The following is a 12,718-nucleotide window of genomic DNA, read 5'->3' as shown; positions in this document are numbered from 1 at the left end:
GCCTGCATGCCCTGCGGAGTTCCCTCCCCGCTCCCAGCACGCTCGACGACACTGGCATAACAGCACGCTTTGCGGAGCTCCCATCCCATGTTCCTGGCATACTCTGCACTCCTGGAATCATGGCATCCTCTGCGGAGCTCCCAGCATGCACCTGGCATAGTCACAAGCTTTGCACTCTTAGCATTACAGCAGCAGGTGCGCTCCTGGAACCACCGCACACTCTGCGCTCTTCGCATTGTGGCAGCAGGCGCACTCCTGGATCGCCGCACGCTCCACACTCTTAGCATTACAGCAGCAGGTGTGCTCCTGGCATCACCACATGCTCCACGTTCTTAGCATTATAGCAGCAGGCACCGCCGTGCGCTCCGCAATTAGTGTTATGGCAGTAGCAGCTCTCCTGGATCACCGCACGATCCGTGCTCTTAGTATTATAGCAGCAGGTGCACTCCTGGCACCATCCTCCGCGCTCTCAGTATTATGGCAGCAAGAGCACTCCTGGATCGCCGCACGGAACGCGCTTTTAGCATTATGGCAGCAGGCGTGCTCCTGGATAGCCACACACTCCGCTCCCGCTCTTAGCATTAGGGCAGCAGGTGCGCTCCCGGATCGCCGCATGCTCCTGGCACCACCGCACACTCCGTGCTCTTAGCATTATGGCAGCAGGCACGCTCCTGGATAGCCACACACTCCGCTCCCGCTCTTAGCATTAGGGCAGCAGGTGCGCTCCCGGATCGCCGCATGCTCCTGGCACCACCGCACACTCCGTGCTCTTAGCATTATGGCAGCAGGCACGCTCCTGGCGACCCCCGCATGCTCAGTGCTCCTGGCACCGCCATGCTCCTGGCACCGCCATGCTCCTGGCATCACAGCATGCTGGCACCCCTGCACACTCCTGGCATCATAGCACGCTGGCACCCCCGCACACTCCGCGCTCCTGGCATCATAGCACGCTGGCACCCCCGGCATCATAGCAAGCTCTCCTGGCACCCCGCACACTCCGTACTCCTGGCATCACAGCACGCTGGCACCCCCGCGCTCCTGGCATCATAGCACACTGGCACCGCCACACAATCCGCGCTCCTGGTATCATAGCACACTGGCACCGCCACACAATCCGCGCTCCTGGCATCATAGCACAGTCGCACTATCCGCGTTCCTGGCATCATAGCACGCTGGCACTCCTGGCATCGTAGCACACTGGCACCACCGCACGCTCCTGGCATCATAGTAAGATGGCACCACGGCAAGATCTCCTGGCACCCCCGCGCTCCTGGCATCATAGTAAGATGGCACCACAGCAAGATCTCCTGGCACCCCCGCGCTCCTGGCATAGCACACTGGCACCGCCACACGCTCCGCGCTCCTGGCATCATATCACACTGGCACCGCCGCACGCTCCTGGCATCATAGTAAGCTGGCACCACCGCAAGATCTCCTGGCACCCCCGCGCTCCTGGCATCATAGCACACTGGCACCGCCACACAATCCGCGCTCCTGGCATCATAGCACACTGGCACCGGCGCACAATCCGCGCTCCTGGCATCATAGCACACTGGCACCGCCGCACGCTCCTGGCATCATAGCACACTGGCACCGCCGCATGCTCCTGGCATCATAGCACACTGGCACCCACGCACACTCTGTGCTCTTGGCATCATAGTAAGCTGGCACCACCGCAAGATCTCCTGGCACCCCCGCGCTCCTGGCATCATAGCACACTGGCACCGCCGCACGCTCCTGGCATCACAGCACACTGGCATCCCCGCGCTCCTGGCATCATAGCACACTGGCACCGCCGCACGCTCCGCGCTCCTGGCTCCGCGCTCCTGGCTCCGCGCTGCCGGCAGTGAGGACGCAGCCTCCATACACGGCACCTGTGCCCCCGGTCGTACATGGAGCACGTCCCCACACATGGCTCCTCAGTGCACGGCGCAGGCAGGACACAGGCTGCAGTGCCCATTGTACTGGCCGTGCAGCAGACACGCCCGGAGGTGCAGACACCTCAGTGGCCAGCAGCCCCGCACCGCCGCCACATTGTGTCCACACTGGGGATGCTACTGGTCCAACATCCGCCCCCGCAGGACGGTCCAGAGCCCCGGCACCGCGCTGCCCTCCGCGTCATGCCCACACTCCCATACCTGCTCCGTGCCCCGTACCTCCACCCTGGGGGTCGCTCCCCGCTCCCTCCTCCTACTCGTGTCTCCGCCTCACCCGCCTGGGATGCAGACAAAGCGCCTGACGCCACTGCGCTGCGCACAAGGAAGAGGCGCCTCCGGTCCCGGCCGCTCCACGCCGGACAGGAACCCGCTCCTCAGCGCGCTCCCGGCGGCCTCCTGCTAGCACTGAGGCTTTCCCCGTCTCCCCAGTCTCCGGAGGCGAAGCAGACCAGGAATCCCACCTCTCCCGCCGGCCGCGCCACACGACGAGGAAAGGCCGCCCTCCTCCCGGGGCCTTCCAAGCCAAATCACCTAGTCATTGGCTGCACAGATTGCCATTCTGCCGAGCCCCGCCCACTCTGTCCCTCACCATGGCGTTTTGCGCACTCAGGGGGCGTGCCTAACCGTCAATCATAACTGCTGGTTCCGCCCCATGTGACGGCTCAGTTATTGTCTCAGCCGTTGATTGGCTGGAGGAGACGTCACTCTTGGAGGCGTGTTTTTTCCGCGCTAGTGTGCACGAATGATTGGCAGAAGGAGTAGTCTGTCGCTAGCGAGGCTCACTGCCGGGTCCGCCCCCTGCTGGCGCTGCTAGGTCACTTCCTCCCGGTGTAGTCGCCTCCGTACTAGTGTCCCGCAGGGAGGAAGGAAGTGTTGTGGATGTGAGCAGAGCGGGCGCTCATTGGTCGTGTCTGTGGAAGGATGTGATTGCTGCGGGTGGGAGAACTCCCAGTACAGCTTGTCACTGGTCCCACGCACAGCAGTGACCTCTGCAGGACCGGGGCTGCCCTAGTCTACGTCCAGTCCTTACTGGCTGACCTGTGGGGGCGGCTGACCTGTGGGGGCTTCTGGCCTTGGTATCAGTGCAGATAGCGCATCATCCTGCGTTATTGCTCCTCACTGGTCGCCAGCACTGGAGTATGGAAACAGCCAGCTGGGGCACAAATACAACTGTGTGGAAATTAGAGGGGTTGTCCATGTGTGGGACGAATGTGTGCTGTCCACGCGGTGCCCTCACGCTTCCCTGATGGGCAGTCATGTGACCTTGGTGCATGCGCTCTACACACTGGCGGCCAGTTGCCCACCAGACACCTGGGCGGCTCTCGCGTCAGTCCGCAGTCACACGGCTACTGCAGACTTCTAGCCCAGCCCGGACCATAAATGTACGGTGCTCCCCATCCAGTGACGCCCCGGGATGCCCCCGTAGTAACGGCTCGGTGTGTTCCCAAATCTATTGTGATTGGTGGATCCTGTGTCATCAGCCGCTTACAGAGGAGTAACCCGTCATTGCAATCCTCAGTGATAGAAAAACTCTAAGGCCGGGATCACACATACATGAGATACGGCCGAGTCTCGCAGGTGAAAACCCAGCTCTGGCGCCGGCACTCCGGAGCGGAGCGTGCAGCCGCAGAGCAATACATGGAGCTGCACGCTCCGCTCTGGAGTGCCGGCGCCAGAGCTGGGTTTTCACCTGCGAGACTCGGCCGTATCTCGCGTATGTGTGATCCCAGCCCAAGGGGACAGGATGGGGCCCTAAAAACAAGCCAGGGGCCAATGGGAAAATTGCAAAAAAAAATTTTAATACAGATTGTGATATGAGAAAAGTTACATTTTTGTAAGACAAAACCTGATTTAGAAATGATCCCTTCTGTGATGGAGCATTTCCTTGATATCTGTCCTTTTATTCGGTGGCTTTCCACTGCAGATTAGCACCTGGGGTGAAATCTGCTGTTAGTCCACAGCATTGCTGCACGTAATCCACGGGATTGGGTGTGGATTTTTCTACGTCGGATCAGATCTACGGAGACCCCTCTGTGTTTATAGCATCTGCAGTGGGCCAGCAAGAGAATGTAAAGCCCCCGATCGATAGGAGTAAGGGGGCTCGGGAATATTGGCCTTGGTCATGAAAACATTTATTAGGCACTGTGTATGTCTAATTGTTCTTTTCTCTGAGTTCCACTAAGGGTTAATGAGAACATTGAAGACTTACCAGGTTCCTGCGCAGAAGTGTGGTGCATGGATCCAGCTTTTCCAGCAAATTCTGGCTCCAATGATTTGAGGATCAGGTTTCTCCAGACCATTTTTATCCCCTGGACCCATGATCCTCTGCTCATTACTGACAAGAAGTTTCAGGTTTTCCCCTCCCACCCTTCCCTTTAATAAATTGCATTCCGTTGCATAGCTTTATTGAAGGGAGAACTTTACGCAAGGCCAAAGTATATGTCATGGGGTTACCGCGACAGAGAGGAGCCAGATGACTGCAGTACCTGATTTCTCCTACTGCACTAATTAGAAGCGCTTCACCTTCATATTAAACGGTGTAACTTTATTTTGGCAGTGCAGGGGTTAATCTGCTCTGTTGAGAGCTCCTGGAGCATTTAGGCTCTGCGCTGTGCACTGTTAGCCACTTCCATCTCCTATACACATTGGTCCCTGGCTAGCACTCATTGTCAGAGTTAGCTTATGCTGCTTGGCTGGAGGTTGTTGTTGGTTATTAGAGTAGGCATTTGATGGATTTATCTGTGACTTTTGCTAGGTTTTGGATGTGTGATAATTCCCTTCTCCTACTTTGGTTTAACCCCATCCTCCACTACCCCGTGCGTCCCTCTGCTATTTGTGTCTATATATTTGTATGTTTGGTATTTTTCGTTACCCCTGTTCGTACTACCTTGTTAGTCTGGTTGGTGTATTACGGTACACTACTACTCCCCTCTTCCCTGGGTGGGGGATGGGTTCAGACTGAGGGCGGGTTCAGGAGCTAAAGCAAGTGCTATGAATGTGATTCTGCCAAACATCATATATCAAACCATAAGAGCTAAGATAAAAGAGAGCAGAATAACCATAGAAAATATGTGCAATTACCTCAAAAGTTGTTTCTGGGGACCCTCCACACCCGATGCGCGTTTCGCCGTTTCGCACAGAAATGCTTTGTCCAGTGACCCCTACCTATATATGCATTTTTGTTAATAGTGATGGGCTCGCCTTTTTCTTGATTGGACATTAGATGGTACTGTCTGTTTAACTGACTACTTTAGTGAGAGGTAATCGTTATACTGATATTGCTGACAAAAAAAATGTAGGTATGAGGAGCATATACTAATGTTAAGCTATATCCGGGTGTACCCACCTATTGTCTGTACCGGTGGGGTTTTCATTTTTTACCTTTGATTTTATAATGTATTTAATAAAATGTATATATTTTTAATGTATACTTTGGCCTTGTGTAAAGTTCTGTTTTTGGAGTTTCTATGATTCTTTGCTTTATGGCCACAGACATAGAGGATAAATATTTTTGTGTATTTGTTGAAGGGAGGTAAGACCCAACTCTTTAGCTGCAGGTTTATTATTATTTATGAATGGACTGAATGATCGGCTCGAGGCAATTAAAGGGAACCTGTCACCATTTTTGTGTCATACCAGCTAAAAATATAATGTTGGTCAGTGTCTGCTATGCATTCCCTAAATACTTATGCAATCCCCTGACTACCCCGTATAGACCTGAGAAACCTTTTTTATTTCTCCCTTGCTGTATTGTAATTGGGTCCGTCCGGTCCGATGGGCGTGGCTTTGGGCCACTGTTCACCTCCCCCGGCTGCTGCTCGGCGTCCTGAACGTGGATGACGCCTCCTGCATCATCCTCTTCGCTGTGAGAAATTTCACATCTGCGCAGACAAATAGTGTCAGTAGAGGTGCTGAAATGGCCGCCACTGTCCCCAGACCTCAACCCAATCAAACACTTGTGGGTAGAATTGAAGAAAAAACTGTACACATACACAAGAGAGTCGACCGATTTTGCACCAACTTTGTGAATGTGTAGAAGAGACCAGGGATCAAATTTAGGTCGACACATTTGAATCTGATCGAGAGCATGCCCAGAAGGATTCAGGCAGACGTGAAAGCCAAAAGATGGATTTACAAAATACTAACAAAATAATACAAATTAAAATTTAGATCTTTAGGAGCAAAACAGTAACAATGCAGTGACATGAGAAGAATCTGCATAACTAATCATATGCTAAATAGCTGCAAGTCAAATTTATGTATGAGATATCCAAGATGATTGTCTATATAATGATGGCAGTCTCAAGTCCAAAGCAGAAGTGGATAATGAGGTATGGAGCCTGAAAGTCAAAAGGTCAAAGCACTGTTACCCTTTGCTCTTCAATGTATATGCCATTATCCTAGTATATGTTCCTTATCCTGGCATAACATCTTGATATATGCCCCCATTCTTGTATATGCCCCTCCATCCTGGTATATGCTCCTCCATCCTTGTATATGTTCCCCCAATCCATGTATATGCCCCTCCATCCTGGTATATGCTCCCCATCCCATGTATATGCCCCAATCCTTGTATAAGTTCCCCATCCTTGTATATGTTCCCCCAATCCATGTATATGACCCTTCATCCTGGTATATGCCCCTCCATCCTTGTATGGAATCAATGGTGCTATATAAATAAATAATAATAATATGTTCCTCAATCCATGTATATGCTCCTCCATCCTTGCATATATTCACCCAATCCATGTATATGCCCCAATCCTTGTATAAGCTCCCCATCCTTGTATATGCCCCCCATCCTTCCATATGCCCCCATCCTTGTATATGCTCCCCACTCCATGTATATACCCCCATCCCATGTACCTATGGGACAGGGACAATTAGGGTCCCAGTTCCAGGGACAGTTTGTGGCCTCCCTTATTGAAGACCGTCATGGCTTGACATCATCCTTGTATATGCCCCCATCCATGTGTATGCCCCCCATCCTGGTATATGCCCTTCATCCTGGTATATGTGCTCCCCATCCTGGTATATATGCTTCCCCCATCCTTGCATATGCCCTTCATACTGGTATATATGCCCCCATCCTTTTATATGCCCTTCATCCTGGTATATATGCCCCCATCCTGGTATGTGTCCCCCATCCCGATGGTGCCGCTGTTATTCAAAACATAGAAAAACACATAATAAACGCTGCTTTTCACCTTCCTTCTTCTCACCTGCCGCGTTGTCTTAAGCTGGCAGCTGACTTCAGCATCCAAGCAAGGGGGGCGAATGACGTTACTGCCATGCGCCCATGCGTGTGTTCACAGACGTGAGCTGCTGCCTCTGATTGGCCAGCAGCATGTATTGTGGCGCATGGACCTGGCAAATTTGTGCTCTGCAATCCACTTCAGCTGGATGTGCGTGCGTCCTTGGACGCACTTCTAGCTGAAGTAGAGGCTGACTTCGCTGGGCTCCTCACCCGCTGGCCCCCGATTCACAGATGCTGAATGGCGATGGTGCGCGTGCCCACATGGAGGGCTCTGCGTGCCCCCTCCCGTGTGCCATAGGTTCGCCACCACTGACCTATTTGAACACTATATTTTTCATAAAAGGTTTGATTCACCCTGTTGCAACCAAACCAGAGAGACCGGAGCAATGGCAGAAAGCTGGCCCTGGACCTAGGGAGGGTGAGTATTACCTGCTTAAGTTATCGTACATGACAGCATTAGAGGTTCACTGTTCTACTGGAAAATCCATATAAGTGGAATTCCAGGCCCCCCATTCATAAAGACCGAAGTCCATCAATCACCACAAAATAAACCAAATTCTTTAATCTGATCTTCTTAGATGCTGTAAATGTCATTATTCGGTAAGGGACGCTCACATCGAGTCATTGCCACCAAATACAGAGATCTGACGAGAGATTTTTTTCCAATCAAGGCAATTTTTATATTAATTTAAATGTGCATCCAATAGTCGGTCATGACTGATTTTTAACCCCTTTCTGCCGCAACAAAGTTTTGTACTTTTGTTTTTCACTCCAGTTCTTCCAAGAATCAGATTTTTTGTTTAAATAGCCTTATGGGGGTTCGCTTTTTGCAGGGCAAGTTATAGTTTTGAATGACACCATTCATATTACTATACAATGTATTGAAAAAGCGAGGAAAATTCCAAGTGGGGTAAAATTGTCACAAAACACATCATCACGTCATTGTATGTTTTTTCTTTTGACGGCATTGTATTTATTGTTTGGTAAAAATGACCTGGCGGTTGGATTCTTCAGACCGGTACAATTACATTGATACCAAACTTCTACAGTGTTTTTTATTTAGGCAGTGAAAACAATTTCAGAACTTAATAAAAAATAATAATTTGGGTTATGTTTCACTTTCTAAGACCCATCTAAGGCTGCCGTCACACTAGAAGTATTTGGTCAGTATTTTACATCAGTATTTGTAAGCCAATGCCAGGAGTGGAACAATTAGAGGAAAAGTATAACAGAAACATATGCACCGCTTCTGCATTTATCACCCACTCCTGGTTTTGGCTTCCAAATACTGATGTAAAATACTGACCAAATACTGCTAGTGTGACGGCAGCCTAAGACCTTTCCATTTTTTCGTCAATTATACTGTGTGAGGGCTGTTTTTTGTGTGAGGAGCTGTAGTTTTTATTGGTACCATTCTGGGTACACAAAATTTGTACATTGATCGAAAAATGGCAATTCTGGCATTTTGATTTTTTTTCTTTGTGGAATTTAACCTCTGATAGATTGTACTTTTGCGGACAGTGCAATGTCAAAATATGTTTCTTCATTTTTTTTTTATTTTTGTATAAGGAAAAATTGTGAAAATGTGGTGATTTACCGGTAAACATTTATTACATGTTGTTTAATATATTTAAAGTTTTTTTTATTCTTTTTATTTGTATTATTTTCTTTATTTGCTTATCACCGTAGTACATTTTTATAGCTTGTCCTCAGTGCTGCAATACTACAGTATTGTGTTATACAGTGAAAATGTTGTTCTTCTATGTTCCCAACCCTTGTGTCATTGATATTGTAGTTTTACCTCAAGAGGATTTCAGCACTGTTATGCTATGTTCCCACATTGAGTTTTTGGTGATTTTTTTTTACCTCTGTGTATTTTCGAAATAATACACTTAATGGGTGCAGAAGTGAGGCAAAAAATCTGAAACATAAAAAACTCATCAAAAACTGATCATAGTAAAGTAGCAACAAAGTTACATTTTAGTCCACATTCACAGTATTTGGTCAGTATTTTACATCAGTATGTATGTAGATTCTATGGTCCATTTATTGGTTGTCCCATGTCTGACTTCACTGAACCACCGTGTGCATTCACAATCACCACTTCTCCAAGTAATCACAAAATGTAGTTTTTAAATGAAGGCCTTTATTATAAAGGGACAAAGAATCCCAAACCAAATGAGAAACTAAGTAATTGAGATCTATCAGACTAGAAAAGGTTATAAAGCCATTTCTAAAGCTTGGAGACTCTAGCAAACCACACTGAGAGCCGTTATCCACATATGGTGAAAATATGGAACACTGGTGAACCTTCCCAGGAGTGGCCGGCCAGACAAAATTACCACACGAGTGCAGCGACGACTCATCCAAGAAGTCACAACATCCAAAGAACTGCAAGCCTCACTTTCCTTGGTTAAGTTCAGAGTTCAGGACTCCACCATAAGAAAGAGACTGGGCAAAAATGGCCTGCATAGTAGAGTTCCAAGCAAGAGTTGAGCAATAAGAACATAAAGACTCATCTCAGTTTTGTCAGAAAACGTCTCGATGATCCCCAAGACTTTTGGAAGAATACTCTGTGGACTGACAAGGCAGAAGTTGAACTTTTTAGAAGGTGTTTGTCCCACTACATCTGGCCTAGAAGTAACACAGCATTACAGAAAAGGAACATCATAGAACAGTAAAATATGGTGGTGGTAGTGTGATAGTCTGGGGCTAGTTTGATGCTTCAGGTCCTGGAAGACTTGCTGTGGTAAATGAAACCATGAATTCTGCTGTCTGCCAAAAATCCTGAAGGAGAATGTCCGACCATCTGTTGGTGACCGCAAGCTGAAGCGCACTTGGGTTATGCAGCAGAACAATGATCCAAAACACACCAGCAAGTCCACCTCTGAATGGCTTTAAGAAAAACAAAATTAAGACTTAGGCTGGAGTCACACATGGCGTAAGACAATACGCCACGTATTATACGTCCGTACTACGGCCGTAATACGGAGAAATGTTCCCAAAATATTGATCCGTAGGCAGGGTGTGTCAGCGTATTTTGCGCATGGCATCCTCCGTATGTAATCCGTATGGCATCCGTACTGCGAGATTTTCGCGCAGGCTTGCAAAACCGACATCTAATGGATTTATGTGCTCAAATGTTAGGGAAAACATATATACAGTATATATATATATATATATATATATATATATATATATATATATATGTCATTGAGACACATATATATATATTCTGTATTTAGATTTCATTCAGCGCGATATCTGTGAACAGCCGGTAATTCAATTGCCGGCTTTTCATTTCTCCTGCACAAACCCGACAGGATATGAGACATGGTTTACATACAGTAAACCATCTCATATCCCCTTTTTTTTGCATATTCCACACTACTAATGTTAGTAGTGTGTATGTGCAAAATTTCAGCGCTGTAGCTGCTGAAATAAAGGGTTAAATGGCGGAAAAAAATGGCGTGGGCTCCCGCGCAATTTTCTCCGCCAGAATGGTAAAGCCAGTGACTGAGGGCAGATATTAATAGCCAGGAGAGGGTCCATGGTTATTGGCCCCCCCGTGGCTAAAAACATCTGCCCCCAGCCACCCCAGAAAAGGCACATCTGGAAGATGCGCCTATTCTGGCACTTGGCCACTCTCTTCCCACTCCCTGTAGCGGTGGGATATGGGGTAATGAAGGGTTAATGCCACCTTGCTATTGGAAGGTGACATTAAGCCAGATTAATAATGGAGAGGCCTCAATTATGACACCTATCCATTATTAATCCAATTGTTGGAAAGGGTTAAAAAACACACACACACATGATTTAAAAGGATTTTAATGAAATAAACACAGCGGTTGTTGTAATAATTTATTGTTCTCGCAATCCATTTCCAGGCCCTCGCTTGGCAAAATAATAAACGCACAAGATACATACCTTCTGATGTCAGATCACGTCCCACGAAGTAATCCATCTGAAGGGGTTAACTAATATTACAGGCACGAGCTGCGATAAACCACTCGCTCGTGCCTGTAATCCCCGGGTGCTGAAAGGAAAGCTGGATCTGTACTTACATTGAGTCGCGGTGAGGCGCCCTCTGGTGGATGTTCTCATGAACTGCAGCCTGGGAACTTTTTCCCACGCTCCAGGTCATATGAGGACATCCACCAGGGGGCGCATCACCGCGACTGAAGGAAATGTAGGTCAATGACCTACATTTCATTCATTCGCCGGGGGATTACAGACACGAGCACACCGCTGCATTAGCAGGGCTCCTGCCTGTAATATTAGTTAACCCCTTCAGATGGATTACATCGTGGGACGTGATCTGACATCAGAAGGTATGTATATTGTGCGTTTATTATTTTGCCAAGCGAGGGTTTGCAAATGGATTGCGAGAACAATAAATTATTACAACAACCGCTGTGTTTATTTCATTAAAATCCTTTTTAATCGTGTGTGTGTGTTTTTTAACCCTTTCCTACAATTGGATTAATAATGGATAGGTGTCATAATTGATGCCTCTCCATTATTAATCTGGCTTAATGTCACCTTCCAATAGCAAGGTGGCATTAACCCTTCATTACCCCATATCCCACCGCTACAGGGAGTGGGAAGAGAGTGGCCAAGTGCCAGAATAGGCGCATCTTCCAGATGTGCCTTTTCTGGGGTGGCTGGGGGCAGATGTTTTTAGCCACGGGGGGGCCAATAACCATGGACCCTCTCCTGGCTATTAATATCTGCCCTCAGTCACTGGCTTTACCACTCTGGCGGAGAAAATTGCGCGGGAGCCCACGCCAATTTTTTCCGCCATTTAACCCTTTATTTCAGCAGCTACAGCGCTGAAATTTTGCACATACACACTACTAACATTAGTAGTGTGGAATATGCAAAAAAAAATGGGGATATGAGATGGTTTACTGTATGTAAACCATGTCTCATATCATGTCGGGTTTGTGAAGGAGAAGGAAAAAGCCGGCAATTGAATTACCGACTTTTCACTAACACCGCTGCGTATTTCTCGCAAGTCACACTGCAGGTCCGTGTGGAATCCGTATTTTTCTCGCCCCCATAGACTTTCATTGGCGTATTATTTGCGCAATACGCTGACAAACGCAGCATGCTGCGATTTTGGACGGCCGTAGAAAGCCGTATAATACTGAACCGTAATATACGGCTAATAGGAGCAGCCCCATTGAGAATAATTGTGCCGTATGTAATGCGAGTTTTACGGACATAGTTTTTGCGCTCTTACGTACGTAAAACACGCATGTGTGACCCCGGCCTTAGAAGTGGCCTAGTCAAAGTTCTGCCCTTAATCCGATTGAGATGCTGTGGCATGACCTTAAAAAGACGGTTCATGCTCGGAAACCCTCCAATGTGGCTGAAATACAACAATTGTGCAAAGTTGAGTGGGCTAAAATTCCTCCAGAGAGTTGTAAGAGACTCATTGCCAGTAATCCCAAACACTTGATTGCAGTTGTTTCTGCTAAGGGTGGCCAAAACAGTTATTAGGTTTGTGGGGCAATCACTT

At 48.2% G+C, this 12,718-nt stretch overlaps 1 protein-coding gene across 11 annotated transcripts in view; it reads right to left on the bottom strand.

Moving 5' to 3' along the window:
* USP22 (ubiquitin specific peptidase 22) overlaps positions 1 to 2,544 on the bottom strand; it is a 122,157-nt gene extending 119,613 nt beyond the window's left edge. For 2 of the 11 annotated variants that reach the window (XM_077275345.1, XM_077275346.1), the window contains exon 1: positions 2,216 to 2,445. The gene's annotated coding sequence lies outside the window, so the exon portion shown is untranslated. The other 9 variants (XM_077275348.1, XM_077275347.1, XM_077275354.1 and 6 more) reach the window with 8 other exon arrangements.
* Positions 2,545 to 12,718: the final 10,174 nt, after the last annotated feature.

The sequence above is a fragment of the Ranitomeya variabilis genome, chromosome 7 (genome assembly GCF_051348905.1).
Source record: "Ranitomeya variabilis isolate aRanVar5 chromosome 7, aRanVar5.hap1, whole genome shotgun sequence".
NCBI lineage: Eukaryota > Metazoa > Chordata > Amphibia > Anura > Dendrobatidae > Ranitomeya > Ranitomeya variabilis.
Note: the sequence above shows the minus strand (reverse complement) of the source record. Positions and strands in the feature narration are given on the sequence as shown.